This window comes from Hevea brasiliensis, chromosome 5, assembly GCF_030052815.1.
Source record: "Hevea brasiliensis isolate MT/VB/25A 57/8 chromosome 5, ASM3005281v1, whole genome shotgun sequence".
Taxonomy (NCBI): domain Eukaryota; kingdom Viridiplantae; phylum Streptophyta; class Magnoliopsida; order Malpighiales; family Euphorbiaceae; genus Hevea; species Hevea brasiliensis.
Window position 1 is genome coordinate 35584947 of NC_079497.1, and position 17067 is coordinate 35602013.

Consider the following 17067-nt stretch of genomic DNA (forward strand, 5'->3'; position numbering starts at 1 on the left):
GAATGTGATTCAAATCTGAATTTTAAAAGTTGTTTGAATGAGATTCAAATCTGAATTTTTAAAGTTGTTTGAATCATATTTAAATCTGATTTTTTAAAATTGATTCAATAAAATTCTGATCTGATTTTTTAAAAAATATTTGAATGTGATTCAAATCTGATTTTTTAAAAAATGTTTGAATGTGATTCAAATCTGAATTTTTGAAGTTGTTTGAATGTGATTCAAATCTGAATTTTTAAATTTGTTTGAATGAGATTCAAATCTGAATTTTTAAATTTATTTGAATGAGATTCAAATCTGAATTTTAAGTTGAATATGAGATATTCAATTTAATTTAAGAATGTATGTTTTATTTAATTGTTAAATAGTGATATGCATGATGGATGATCATGGACTATAAAAGACCAATGTGATTGGATTTATTTCTTTTATGTTTCTTTGGGATTGTAAATTAATTAATTTATTTTAATTTATTTTGGGCATGTATTATTAAGTTTGTTATATTTTTGGGTTGTAATTTCATTTATTTAAGTTCTTGTAAATTCGCCTTGGTATGCCAAGGATTACTATGTAATATTAGATTGCAAGAAGTTCAAGGAGGTCAAGAGCATTGGTGGGACCAGTGGGAGGAATTCAATATCAAGTGTTGATTATGTACTCCTTCAGCAACTCTTGTAAAATGAATGAATGAAATGCACCTAGGAATGCCCTGATTCAATTCTTGGTGGCTCAGAATTGAATCCCTTAGAAAGTCCATGATCATACCATATTTACTGCTTATCCATGAATGCATGAGATGTATGGGAATGTATGCAATTATATGATATATGCATGCTAAATGGATAATGTGCAAAGTGAGACCTTAATAGTAAATAGAATGACCATAAAATCTTCCAAACAAATGATTAAGTTGGAAATGCTATAATTAAAGTAATTATAACATAAGCCCTCCATTGGGGCAATTATTTTAAGAAATTTTAAATAGTTGCATGAGATGCAATTAATTTAAGAGATTTTCTTAAGAATAATTGTTAAGCATGAGATGTTGTAAATATGTAAATGTTTTGGTGGCCAATATTGGATGTACCTGAGGACATTAAAATTATTTGCATAATTACTGGCTCAATGGGATCAACTTAACTAATGCAAGATAAGTCAATAATGGATGTACCTGAGATTTTGAGCATTAGGGGATAGGTAAAGGATTGAACCTCACATGAGATGTGATGGGCAAGGAGTTGCTCACTTATAGTTTATTGTAATTCCAATAATGGATGTACCTGAGGATGATCAATACAATTATAAGAATTCAATCACCCACTAGAAATCCATCCAACTAGGATTTCCGTTTTCTACTTTGGAAGTGTAGGATTCGCTAAGTTAGTGGGAGGACCAATTTGATTAAAAGACCATAATCATTTTGGTTAATTACATGATACATTTACTAATTAATCTGGTTATTTTCTGCAGTTAATTTTCTGATAAAAATGAGCAAAAAACCACCACCACCAGCCAATATCCTTTCATGCATCCTTGATCACAACAGTTGACAGACCTAACTGTCTGATTGGCTAAGTAATTTTTAAACTTGTCCTGAACCTTGAACATATAGGATATGTTCTATTTTCAAATGTTCCTGGTCCCTTACCTCCAGAGGCCACACAAGAGGAACATGATACTTTGGACAAGTGGAAGGAGCATGATATGAGAGCTAAGTGTTACATGCTTGCTTCCATGAGTAATGAGTTACAGAAGCAACATGAGAACATGCAGAGTGCTAGTGAGATCCTCCTTCACCTACAAGAGTTGTATGGTGAGCACAAAGCAGAATGCTAGGTATGAGATATCTAAACAGCTTATTCCGTATGAGGATGTCCGAGGGATGTAATGTTGGGGATCATGTCCACAAGATGATTCGGTGATTGAGCAGCTTGGAACATCTTGACTTCAACATGGATTTCCAACTACAAACGGATTTGATCCTTCATCCCTTCCACGAGTCTTTTGGGAATTTTGTGACAAATTTCCATATGACTAAACAGAATGCACCTTAGCTGAATTACTCAACATGCTGGTTATTGCCCAAAAGAATATGCCGGCAATAAAGGAAAAGAGGTAGCTTTGTTGCATCTTCTTCACTGGAAAGTCCAACAAGAAGAAAGGCAATAAGAAAAAGAAACCTCGATTCTGGTCCTTCCAAGAAAATAGCTAAATGTAAAAGGAAGACTAAAGTCGATGAAGGCAAAGGAAAGTGTTTCACCGCCAAAAGGATGGGCACCGGAAAAGGAACCGCCTGCAGTATCTTGTTTCTCTCAAGGACAAGAAGGATACACCTTCTAAGGTATGTCCATATCTTGTTATTTAGATTCGATGATACTTATAGTTCATCTACTTGGGTTTTAGATATCAGTGCCGGTTCTCACATTTCTAATGATATGCAGGAACTAGCAAACAAGAGCGACTTGCATTCTCAAGATATTAGAGTCCGGATTGGCAATGGCTCAACCGTTGAAGCTTTAGCCATAGGATCTAAATCTTTTACATGTTTGGACATGTTTTGTGTTTGGATAATATTTTATATGTACTGATGCTTTTAAGAACATCATTTCTATATCTAGTTTGACTAGAAATGGCTATGAATTTCAATTCACAGATGATGTTTGCAATATTTATTTTGGAAATAAATATGTTGGTTCAAGTTATATGAATGATGGTCTTTATTATTTGGATAATAATGACAAACACAAAATGAATGCAAGTGATCTAAAAGAATACAATGCCATGGTGAAAACCAACTCAAGTTCAAAATATATTTGGCACTTAAGGTTATGTCATGTTGCGTAAGATAGGATTGCAAAATTGGAGAAAATGGGGATTCTATCCTCATTGGGCTCGAGCCTACTCCAACTTGTGAATCTTGCCTTCAAGGCAAAATGACTAGATCACCCTTTGTTGGACAAGGGCTAAGAGTGAAAATATTTTGGAACTAATACATAGTGATGTATGTGGTCCGTTTAAAGAAATGGCTAGAGGGGCTTTCATTATTTTATTACCTTTATCGATGATAAATCAAGGTTTGGGTATTTGTATTTGATGAAATACAAACATGAATCCTTTGAAAAGTTCAAAGAATTTAAATCAAGTAGAAAATCAAACAGAAAAATATTAAAGCTCTTCGATCGATCGTGGAGGTGAATATTTGAGTAATCGAATTTGATGAATACTTGAGAGAGCATGGCATTGTTTCTCACCGACTCCTCCAGAACGCCACAACCGAATGGTGTATCTGAAGGAGAAATCGTACCCTATTGGATATGGTACGTAGTATGATGAGCTATCTTGATATGCCAATCTCCTTTTGGGGATTTGCATTAGAATCGACTTTGTATATTCTGAATAGGATTCCATCAAAATCATTTTCTTCCACACCTTATGAGATATGGCATGGAAGAAAACCAAGTCTTAAGCATGTTAAGATTTGGGGTTGTCCAGCTTATATCAAAAAAAAAAAAAAAAAACTGAACACTGATAAATTGGAGACCAGATCAGAAAAAGGTCGATTTGTTGGATATCCAAAAGATAGTTTTGGATATTATTTTTATTTGCCTACTTCACAAAAGGTTGTGAGACGTACAGATGCCATATTTCTTGAACAAATGTTTGTTAAAGAAGGAGGCAAAGGAAGGCAAATAGAGTTAGAATTGGAGAATTCGACCAACCAATGCATCGGATGGATATAGATCCATCTAGTCAACCTATACCCATTGATGAAACATCTACACTGTTCCTCGTAGAACAACTGTGTTATCTCACCCACCGGTGAGATATTGTTTTCTTAATGAAGAAGAACAAGAGTTGTCTACTCATGAAGAAGTAGATCATGGAGATGATCCACTTACCTATGAAGAAGCTATATCAGATATAGACTCTTCAAAATGGATTGATGCTATGAAATCCGAGATTGATTCCATGTATAAGAATCAAGTTTGGGATCTTGTTGACCCACCTGAAGGTATTGTACCTATAGGGAACAAATGGGTTTTCAAGAAGAAAATTGGTTTTGATGGAAAGGTAGAGACCTATAAGGCAAGGCTAGTAGCGAAAGGGTTTCGCCAAAGGCAAGGAATAGACTATGAGGAGACTTTCTACTGTTGCAATCCTTAAATAAATTACGATTTAATTATCAAAAGCTGCATACAATTAATATGAGATAAGGCAGATGGATGTCAAAATAGCATTTCTCAATGGATACATTGAAGAAAACATTTTCATGGAACAACCTAAGGGATTTGAATCCCAAGATGGTTCCAAGGTATGCAAGCTAAAGCGATCCATTTATGGGTTGAAACAAGCTTCGAGGAGTTGGAACATCCGTTTTGATGAAGCCATTAAATCTTTTGGTTTTATCAAAAATGAGGATGAGCCATGTGTATATAAGAAGGTTAGTGACAGTGCTATCACTTTCCTTGTCTTATATGTGGATGACATAATGTTGATGGTTAATGATAAAGGTATGTTGACGACTATAAAGGTATGGTTGTCAAATACATTCTCCATGAAAGACTTAGGGGAGGCAACCTATATTCTTGGGATTCGCATCTATAGAGATAGAGCGAAAAGAATAATTGGTTTATCCCAAAGTCTATACTTGGAAAAGGTGTTAAAGAGGTTTAACATGCTTGATTCCAAGAGAGGATTGTTACCAGTGAGACATGGTATCCACCTTTCTAAAGAGATGTCTCCAAAGACACCTGAAGAAAGAGATAAGATGGCCAGGATTCCATATGCTTCGGCTATTGGAAGTTTAATGTATGCAATGTTGTGTACTAGGCCGGATATCGCATATGCTGTTAGTTTGACTAGCAGGTATCAATCCAATCCAGGTTTGGAACACTGGATAGCTGTCAAGAATATTCTTAAGTACTTAAGAAGAACTAAGGATTTATTCTTGATTTATGGAGGTGGAGACTTGCAATTGGATGGTTATACTGATTCTGATTTCCAATCAGATATCGATGATAGAAAGTCTACCTCTGGATATGTGTTCATTTGTAATGGAGATGCAGTCAGTTGGAAGAGTTCCAAATAGAGCACGACTGCAGATTCCACTCATCGAGGTCGAGTATATTGCTGCATCAGATGCTGCAAAGGAAGCTGTTTGGATAAAGAAGTTCGTGACAGAACTTACAGTAGTTCCTTCCATTGAGTCAGCAGTTCCACTACACTGTGACAATAATGGAGCAGTCATACAGGCTAAGGAACTAAGGTCTCACCCAAAATCCAAACACATAGAAAGGCACTACCACATTATCAGAGAAATAGTTGGGCGAGGCGATGTAGCCATGCAGAAAATAGCATCAGCTGAAAATCCAGCTGATCCATTCACTAAGCCTATGTCACAGACTCAGTTAGACCGACATCTTGAAAAGATAGGTCTAAGATATTGTAATGAATGGCTCTAGTGCTAGTGGGAGATTGTTAGTAGTATGCCCTAGAGCATATCATTTAGTATGTATCTTGTACATATTTTAAATAATAAAAGGCATTTCCACTTTTCCGTTTACATAATATATTTATGTGTAATAGAAAAGGTCCATTGATATTTTGTTAGAAATATTATTCTTAAGTTGTTAAGAATATGAGTGACAATATTTCTAGCACAAAGTATCATAAATAGGTTCACAATCGAGGATACTTCATAATAAGGACATGACTTATCCAGAAAGATTGTATTCATGTTTGTTCCCAAGTTATTTATATGAGATATAAATAAGATGGAATGGTGAGTCTCATGCCATATAACAAACATGATAGGCACTTATAAATGATAAGTAGGCCGAACCAGTGACGCTTATGACAAGCACATGGAGTTTACTCTTGTCAATGTTTTGTCATAAATCATATCAGTGCATATAATCTTTAGACTGAGATAGCACAGATTATCTTGTATATAGTTAGTTTGATTTTGATAATTTTTTCATACTTGTTCTATGTATGGGTATATGGGCATGTGTTGGCTCCTGCTAGTTATATATGGAGGTAGGTGTTGATCAAGATGGAATCTGTTCCTCTAAGTAAATAGAGATAAAATCCTATGTTCATTTAATTGTTCTTGATGTTTCAAGTTCCTGGCCAGGACAGATAGATTTATTCAGAAAAGAGTTTCTGATGTGAAAAATCTTTTAATCAAGAACTGGAATAAAAACAGAAAATAATATTCATATAAAATCGAGTTTGACATAAACCATGACTCGGCTTGAGTTGGGATTTTGTAACAGAGATTCTAGTGCATGGTAACATATGATTATAGGTTCATTTAAGGTAAATCTTATTACTAATTGGGTGGCCATGGCATGCTATGCTAGGTGTTAACCATGGTCTATGAGGTTCATAAAATGATTTAGAGAAATCATTTATGGTAAGAAAGAGTTCTGATGATATTAAGAGTTGATATCATGTCTCATTGCCAATTAGTGATGAGCCTAGTAAGTCACACACATACACAAGTTATCACCTATTTAAATATGATTTAATTAATTAATTAAAGAGTTTAATTGATTAATTAAATAGATTTGGTTTGCAATTAAATTGCAAAGTCCCTAGCATGACTTGAAACCAAATCTAGATTATTGGATGTAGTATAAATTAAATTTATATTTAAAGTGTTTAAATATGAATTTAATTGATGAGAAATTAATTAATAGAGATTAATTAATTAATTTATATTTGATATAAATTAATTAGAAGAAGAAAATAATTATTTTGGGTTAAGAACTCAAAATTAAGACACAGGGGCATTTTGGTCATTTTGCAGTGTGACACGTGGCACCATGAGATGGTGACACATGGCATAACACATAAGCTTGCCAAATATTTTTAATCATGTAAGATGATTAGAATCAAGATTAAATATAGGTTTGACACTTGGCACAATGTGATTGGGTCACTTAAACCTAGAGCTAATCAAAAGGTGACATGTGGCTAGGGTTTAATGTGTTAACCTAGCTATTTAAGTGGGGTTATGAAAAGAAAACATAACCAGCAGCCTCTCCTCTCATATGTCACGCCACTTTGAGCCTCTCCAGCTATTTCTCTTCATCTCTCATCAATTCAAAGAGATTAGCCATCAATCTCTTGAATTAAGAACACTAGAAATTGTTTCTAGTGTCCTGTTTGCATCTCTAATCTCTTAAAAGGCAGAACTTGAATTTCTAATTAATAGAAAAGGCTTTAGAAGCTGTTCAAGGGCTGCCATAGGTGTTCTTGGTGTGGACAAGCTAGAGGGACAACATCTGGTGTCCTGAAGACGAATCTCAAAGGCGCAGACACGCTGCAGCACATCAAGAGGTTAGTGTAATCGTTCTTGATTTAATCTAGGGTTCTAAAATTAATCTGATTAATTTTAAAATCTTAAATGGCAAATACAGATCCAAAAACATATTAAAAGAGTTTTAATATGTTGTTTATTATTGAAATCAAATAGATAAAAATAAATCTTGCATGGTGCATGTGACCCTAGGTGAAAATTTTTGAATTCAATGGTATAATCTTGTGTTTTTCACGCTTCCGTTCCTTCACTCTCAAGTATTCATCAAATTCAGTACTCAAATATTCACCTCCACGATCTGATCGAAGAGCTTTTAATACTGTTTCCTGTTTGATTTTCTACTTCAGATTTAAATTCTTTGAACTTTTCAAAGGATTGATATTTGTATTTCATCAAATACAAATACCCAGACCTTAATTTATCATTAGTAAAGGTAATAAAATAATGAAAACTACCTTTAGTCATTTCCTTAAATGGACCACATACATCACTATGTATTAGCTCCAAAATATTTTCAGCCCTTAGCCCTTGTTCAACAAAGGGTGATCTAGTCATTTTGCACTGAAGGCAAGATTCACAAGTTGGAGTAGGCTCAGAGCCCAATGAGGATAGAATCCCATTTTCTCCAATTTTGTAATCCTATCTTCTACAACATGACATAACCTTAAGTGCCAAATATATTTTGAACTTGAGTTGGTTTTCATCATGGCATTGCATTCATTTAGATTGCTATACTCTGGCCAGTGGAAACACTTTCTTACTGGCAATGGAAACACTTTCCTATTGGCAATGGAAACACTTTCCTGTAGGCGGTGGAAACACTTTCCTTTGCCTTTGTCAGCTTTGGTTTTCCTTTTCTGTTTAGCTATTTTCTTAGAAGGACCACGAATCTGAGATTTCTTTTTCTTATTGCCGTTTTTCTTGTTGGACTTTCCAGCAGAAGAAGCAATCAAGGCTACCTCTTTTCCTTTATTGCCCGGCATATTCTTTTGGGCAATAACCAGCATGTTGAGTAAACCAGCTAAGGTGTATTCCTGTTTAGTCATATGAAAATTGGTCACAAAATTCCCAAAAGACTCAGGAAGGGACTGAAGGATCAAAGCCGTCTGTATTTGGAAATCTATGTTGAAGTCAAGATGTTCCAACTGCTCAATCAGCCGAATCATCTTGTGGACACGATCCCCAAAATTCTGTCCCTCAGACATTCTCATGCGGAATAGCTGCTTAGATATCTCATACCTAGCATTCCTACTGTGCTCACCATATAACTCTTGTAGGTGAAGGAGAATCTCACTTGCACTCTGCACGTTTTGATGCTGATTCTGGAACTCATTACTCATGGATGCAAGCATGTAACACTTAGCTCTCATATCATGCTCCTTCCACTTGTCCAAAGTTTCATGTTCCTCTTATGTGGCCTCTGGAGGTAAGGGACCAGGAACATTTGAATCTAGAACATATCCTATATATTCAAGGTTCAGGACAAGTTTCAAATTTCTTAGCCAATCATACAGATTAGGTCCTGTCAACCTATTGCGATCAAGTATGCTTGCAAGGATATTGGATGGTGGTGGTTGTTCTGTGCTCATTTTTATCAGAAAATTAACTGCAGAAAATAACCAAATTAATTAGTAAATGTATCATATAATTAACCAAAATGATTATGGTCTTTTAATCAAATTGGTCCTCCCACAAACTTAGCGAATCCTACACTTCCAAAGTAGAAAACGGAAATCCTAGTTGGATGGATTTCTAGTGGGTGATTGAATTCTTATAATTCTATTGATTATCCTCAGGTACATCCATTATTGGAATTACAATAGACTATAAGTGAGCAACTCCTTGCCCATCACATCTCATGTGAGGTTCAATCCTTTACCTAGCCCCTAATGCTCAAAATCTCAGGTACATCCATTATTGACTTATCTTGCATTAGTTAAGTTGATCCCATTGAGCTAGTAATTATGCAAATAATTTTAATGTCCTCAGATATATCCAATATTGGCCACCAAACTATTTACATATTTACAACATCTCATGCTTAATAATTATTCTTAAGAAAATCTCTTAAATTAATTGTATCTCACGCAACTATTTAAAATTTGTTAAAATAATTGCCCCAATGGAGGGCCTACGTTATAATTACTTTAATTATAGCATTTCCAACTTAATCATTTGTTTGGAAGATTTTATGGTCATCCTAATTACTATTTAGGTCTCACTTTGCACATTATCCATTTAGCATGCATATATCATATAATTGCATACATTCCCATATATCTCATGCATTCATGGATAAGCAGTAAATATGGTATGATCATGGACTTTCTAAGGGATTCAATTCTGAGCCACCAAGAATTGAATCAGGGCATTCCTAGGTGCATTTCATTCATTCATTTTACAAGCGTTGCTGAAGGAGTACATAATCAACACTTGATCTTGAATTCCTCCTACTGGTCTCACCAATGCTCTTGACCTCCTTGAACTTCTTACAATCCAATATTACATAGTAATCCTTGGCATACGAAGGCGAATTTACAAGAACTTAAATAAATGAAATTACAACCCAAAAATTATTACAAACTTAATAATACGTGCCCAAAATAAATTACAATGAATTAATTAATTTACAATCCCAAAGAAACATAAAAGAAATAAATCCAATCACATTGGTTTTTTATAGTCCATGATCATCCATCATGCATGTCACTATTTAACAATTAAATAAAATATACATACTTAAATTAAATTGAATATCTCATATTCAACTTAAAAATTCAGATTTGAATATGATTCAAATAAATTTAAAAATTCAGATTTGAATCTCATTCAAACAAATTTAAAAATTCAGGTTTGAATCACATTCAAACTTTTTTAAAAAATCAAATTTGAATCACATTCAAACATTTTTTAAAAAATCAAATTTGAATCACATTCAAACATTTTTAAAAAAAATCAGATCTGAATATTATTCAGTCAACTTTAAAAAATCAGATTTAAATATGATTCAAACAACTTTAAAAATTCATATTTGAATCACATTCAAACAACTTTTAAAATTCAGATTTGAATTACATTCAAATAATTTTTAAAATTCTGATTTGAATCATAATTTAATTGTGTGATTAAAACTACTAATTAAACACTTTAATTAGTCAAAGAATAGGCCTTAGATCATACAACAATTGCAGAATTAAAAGCCAAACCTTGAACCTCCCATGGAAGCCAAACCATGCGCACCATTGAGGGTGTTTTTCAAGCATGCCGCCAAACCTCCATTGCAACCAGCAATGGATAAATCATCTCATGATCATAACACACAATTAAATCATATAATCAACAATCTAAATGGCAAATATAGTGGCTCTGATACCATTTGAAGGAACGGAAGCGTGAAAAACACAAGTTTATACCATTGAATTCAAAAATTTTCACCTAGGGTCACATACATCATGCAAGATTTATTTTTATCTATTTGATTTCAATGATAAAAAACATATTAAAACTCTTTTAATATATTTTTGGATATGTATTTTCCAATTAAGATTTTTAAATTAATCAGATTAATTTTAGAACCCTAGATTAAATCAAGAATGATTACACTAACCTCTTGATGCACTGCAGCGTGTCTGTGCCCTTAAGATTCATCTTCAGGACACCAGATGTTGTCTCTCTAGCTTGTCCATACCAAGAACACCTATGGCAACCCTTGAATAGCTTCTAAAGCTTTTTCTATTAATTAGAAATTCAAGTTCTGCCTTTTAAGAGGTTTGAGATGTAAACAGGACACTATAAACAATTTATAGTGTTCTTAATTCAACTGATTGATGGCTAATCTCTTTGAATTAATGAGAGATGAAGAAGAATAGATGGAGAACCTAAAAAATGGCATGAAAAAGGAGGAGCGGCTGCTGGTTGTATTTTTCTTTTTCATAACAACACTTATATAGCTAGGTTAACACATTAAACCCTTGCCACATGTCACCCTTTGATTAGCTCTAGGTTTAAGTGACCAAATCACATTATGCCAAGTGTCAAACCTATATTTAATCTTGATTTTAATCATCTTAAATGATTAAAAAACATTTGGCAAGTTTATGTGTAATCCCATGTGTCACCATCTCATGGTGCCACGTGTCACACTATGAAATGACCAAAATGCCCCTGTGTCTTAATTTTGAGTTCTTAACCCAAAATAATTATTTTTCTTCTTCTAATTAATTTACATCAAATATAAATTAATTAATTAATCTCTATTAATTAATTTCTCATTAATTAAATTCATATTTAAACACTTTAAATATAAATTTAATTTATACTACACATCCAATAATCTAGATTTGGTTTCAAGTCATGCTAGGGACTTTGCAATTTAATTGCAAACCAAACCTATTTAATTAATCAATTAAACTCTTTAATTAATTAATTAAATCATATTTAAATAGGTGATAACTTGTGTGTGTGTGTGACTTACTAGGCTCATCACTAATTGGCAATGAGACATGATATCAACTCTTAATATCATCAGAACTCTTTCTTACCATAAATGATTTCTCTAAATCATTTTATGCAACTCATAGACCATGGTTAACACCTAGCATAGCATCCCATGGACACCCAATTAGTAATAAGGTTTACCTCAAATGAACCTATAATCATATGTTACCATGCACTAGAATCTCTCTGTTACAAAATCCCAACTCAAGCTGGAGTCATGGATTATGTCAAACCCCATTTGCTATGAATATTATGTTCTCTTTTAATTCCAGTTCTTGATTAAAAAGATTTTCTCATTGGAAACTCTTTTCTGAATAAATCTATCTGTCCTAGCTAGGAACTTGAAACATCAAGAACAATTAAATGAACATAGGATTTTATCTCTATTTACTTAGAGGAACAGATTCCATCTTGATCAACACCTACCTCCATATATAACTAGTAGGAGCCAACACATGCCCATATACCCATACACAGTACAAGTATGAAAGCAGTATCAAACTCAAACTACCTATATACAAGATAACTGTGCTATCTCATGTCTACAGATTATGTGCACTGATATGATTTATGACAAAACATTGACAAGAGTAAACTCCATGTGCTTGTCATAAGTGTCACTGGTTCGGCCTACTTATCATTAATAAGTGCCTCTCATGTTTGTTATATGGCATGAGACTCACCATTCCATCTTATTTACATTTCAAAAAAATAACTTGGGAAAAAACATGAATACAATCTTTCTGGATAAGTCATGTCCTTATTATGAAGTATCCTCGATTGTGAACCTATTTATGATACTTTGTGCTAGAAATATTGTCACTCATATTCGTAATAACTTAAGAATAATATTTGTAACAAAATATCGATGGACCTTTTCTATTACACATAAATATATTATGTAAGCTGAAAAGTGGAAATGTCTTTTATTAATAAAAATATGTACAAGACACATACTAAATGATATGCTCTAGGGCATACTACTAACATAATTAAAGTGTTTAATTAGGAGTTTTAGTTGCACAATTAAATTTTGATTCAAATGTGAATTTTTAAATTTGTTTGAATATAATTCAAACTTGAATTTTTAAATTTGTTTGAATCATATTCAAATATGGATTTTTAAGTTGAATATGAGATATTTAATTTAATTTAAGTATGTGTATTATATTTAATTATTAAATAGTGATGTGTATGATGGATGATCATGGACAATATGTTAGTAGTATGCCCTAGAGCATATCATTTAGTATGTATCATGTACATATTTTTATTAATAAATGGCATTTCCACTTTTCCGTTTACATAATATATTTATGTGTAATAGAAAAGGTCCATCGATATTTTGTTAGAAATATTATTCTTAAGTTGTTAAGAATATGAGTGACAATATTTCTAGCACAAAGTATCATAAATAGGTTCACAATCGAGGATACTTCATAATAAGGACATGACTTATCCAAAAAGATTGTATTCATGTTTGTTCCCAAGTTATTTATATGAGATATAAATAAGATGGAATGGTGAGTCTCATGCCATATAACAAACATGATAGGCACTTATAAATGATAAGTAGGCGAACTGTGACACTTATGACAAGCACATGGAGTTTACTCTTGTCAATGTTTTGTCATAAATCATATCGATGCATATAATCTTTAGACTGAGATAACTGCGATTATCTTGTATATAGGTAGTTTGAGTTTGATACTGCTTTCATACTTGTACTATGTATGGGTATATGGGCATGTGTTGGATCCTACTAGTTATATATGGAGGTAGGTGTTGATCAAGATGGAATCTGTTCCTCTAAGTAAATAGAGATAAAATCCTATGTTCATTTAATTATTCTTGATGTTTCAAGTTCCTGGCCATGACAGATAGATTTATTCAGAAAAGAGTTTCTGATGAGAAAATCTTTTTAATCAAGAACTGGAATTAAAAGAGGACATAATATTCATAGCAAATGGAGTTTGACATAAACCATGACTCCAGCTTGAGTTGGGATTTTGTAACAGAGAGATTCTAGTGCATGGTAACATATGATTATAGGTTCATTTAAGGTAAACCTTATTACTAATTGGGTGGCCATGGCATGCTATGCTAGGTGTTAACCATGGTCTATGAGGTTCATAAAATGATTTAGAGAAATCATTTATGGTAAGAAAGAGTTCTGATGATATTAAGAGTTGATATCATGTCTCGTTGCCAATTAGTGATGAGCCTAGTAAGTCACACACACACACAAGTTATCACCTATTTAAATATGATTTAATTAATTAATTAAAGAGTTTAATTGATTAATTAAATAGGTTTGGTTTGCAATTAAATTGCAAAGTCCCTAGCATGACTTGAAACCAAATCTAGATTATTGGATGTGTAGTATAAATTAAATTTATATTTAAAGTGTTTAAATATGAATTTAATTAATGAGAAATTAATTAATAGAGATTAATTAATTAATTTATATTTGATGTAAATTAATTAGAAGAAGAAAAATAATTATTTTGGGTTAAGAACTCAAAATTAAGACACAGGGGCATTTTGGTCATTTCATAGTGTGACACGTGGCACCATGAGATGGTGACACATGGGATTACACATAAACTTGCCAAATGTTTTTTAATCATTTAAGATGATTAAAATCAAGATTAAATATAGGTTTGACACTTGGCATAATGTGATTTGGTCACTTAAACCTAGAGCTAATCAAAGGGTGACATGTGGCAAGGGTTTAATGTGTTAACCTAGCTATTTAAGTGTGGTTATGAAAAGAAAAAATAACCAGCAGCCACTCCTCTCCTTTGTCATGCCACTTTGAGGCTTTTCATATATTCTTCTTCATCTCTCATCAATTCAAAGAGATTAGCCATCAATCTCTTGAATTAAGAACACTAGAAATTGTTTCTAGTGCCCTATTTACATCTCTAATCTCTTAAAAGGCAGAACTTCAATTTCTAATTAATAGAAAAAGCTTTAGAAGCTGTTCAAGGGCTGCCATAGGTGTTCTTGGTGTGGACAAGCTAGAGGGACAACATTTGGTGTCCTGAAGACGAATCTCAAAGGCGCAGACACGCTGCAGTACATCAAGAGGGTAGTGTAATCGTTCTTTATTTAATCTAGGTTCTAAAATTAATCTGATTAAATTTAAAATCTTAAATGGCAAATACAGATCCAAAAAACATATTAAAAAAGTTTTAATATGTTGTTTATCATTGAAATCAAATAGATAAAAATAAATCTTGCATGATGCATGTGACCCTAGGTGAAAATTTTTGAATTCAAAGGTATAAACTTGTGTTTTTCACGCTTCCGTTCCTTCAATTGGTATCAGAGCCACTATAATTGCCATTTAGATTTTTGATTTTATGATTTAATTGTGTGATTTGATCATGAGATGATTAATCCATTGCTGGTTGCAATGGATGTGTGGCGGCACACATGGTGAAACCACCATTGGTAGCGGCGACAAAGGTTCTTCAAGGTGGTGCAAGGTTTGCTTTTTAATTTACAATTGTTGTATGATCTAAAAGCTCATCCTATGTCTAGTTAAATTGTTTAATTAGAATTTTAATCACACAATTAAATTATGATTCAAATCAGAATTTTAAAAATTGTTTGAATGTGATTCAAATCTGAATTTTAAAAGTCGTTTGAATGTGATCAAATCTGAATTTTTAAAGTTGTTTGAATCATATTTAAATCTGATTTTTTAAAATTGATTGAATAAAATTCAGATCTGATTTTTTAAAAAATGTTTGAATGTGATTCAAATATGAATTTTTAAAGTTGTTTGAATGTGATTCAAATCGGAATTTTTAAATTTGTTTGAATGAGATTCAAATCTGAATTTTTAAATTTATTTGAATCATATTCAAATCTGGTTTTTTAAGTTGAATATGAGATATTGAATTTAATTTAAGTATGTATGTTTTATTTAATTGTTAAATAGTGATATGCATGATGGATGATCATGGACTATAAAAGACCAATGTGATTGGATTTATTTCTTTTTATGTTTCTTTGGGATTGTAAATTAGTTAATTTATTTTAATTTATTTTGAGCATGTATTATTAAGTTTGTAATAATTTTTGCATTGTAATTTCATTTATTTTAGTTCTTGTAAATTCGCCTTGGTATGCCAAGGATTACCATGTAATATTGGATTGCAATAAGTTCAAGGAGGTCAAGGGCATTGGTGGGACCAGTGGGAGGAATTCAAGATCAAATATTGATTATGTACTCCTTCAGCAACTATTGTAAAATGAATGAATGAATGAAATGCACCTAGGAATGCCCTGATTCAATTCTTGGTGGCTCAGAATTGAATCCCTTAGAAAGTCCATGATCATACCATATTTACTGCTTATCCATGAATGCATGAGATGCATGGGAATGTATGCAATTTTTGTTAGTAGTATGCCCTAGAGCATATCATTTAGTATGTATCTTGTAAATATTTTTATTAATAAAAGGCATTTCCACTTTTCTGTTTACATAATATATTTATGTGTAATAGAAAAGGTCCATTGATATTTTGTTAGAAATATTATTCTTAAGTTGTTAAGAATATGAGTGACAATATTTCGAGCACAAAGCATCATAAATAGGTACGCAAACGAGGATACTTCATAATAAAGACATGACTTATCCAAAAAGATTGTATTCATGTTTGTTCCCAAGTTATTTATATGAGATATAAATAAGATGGAATGGTGAGTCTCATGCCATATAACAAACATGATAGGCACTTATAAATGATAAGTAGGCCGAACCAGTGACACTTATGACAAGCACATGGAGTTTACTGTTGTTAATGTTTTGTCATAAATCATATCAGTGCATATAATCTTTAGACCTGAGATAGCATAGTTATCTTGTATATAGGTAGTTTGAGTTTGATATTGCTTTCATACTTGTACTGTGTATGGGTATATGGGCATCTGTTGGCTCCTACTAGTTATATATGGAGGTAGGTGTTGATCAAGATGGAATCTGTTGCTCTAAGTAAATAGAGATAAAATCCTATGTTCATTTAATTATTCTTGATGTTTCAAGTTCCTGGCCAGGACAGATAGATTTATTTAGAAAAGAGTTTCTGATGAGAAAATCTTTTTAATCAAGAACTGGAATTAAAAGAGAACATAATATTCATAGCAAATGGAGTTTGACATAAACCATGACTCCAGCTTGAGTTGGGATTTTTATGTGAGAGAGATTCTAGTGCATGGTAACATATGAT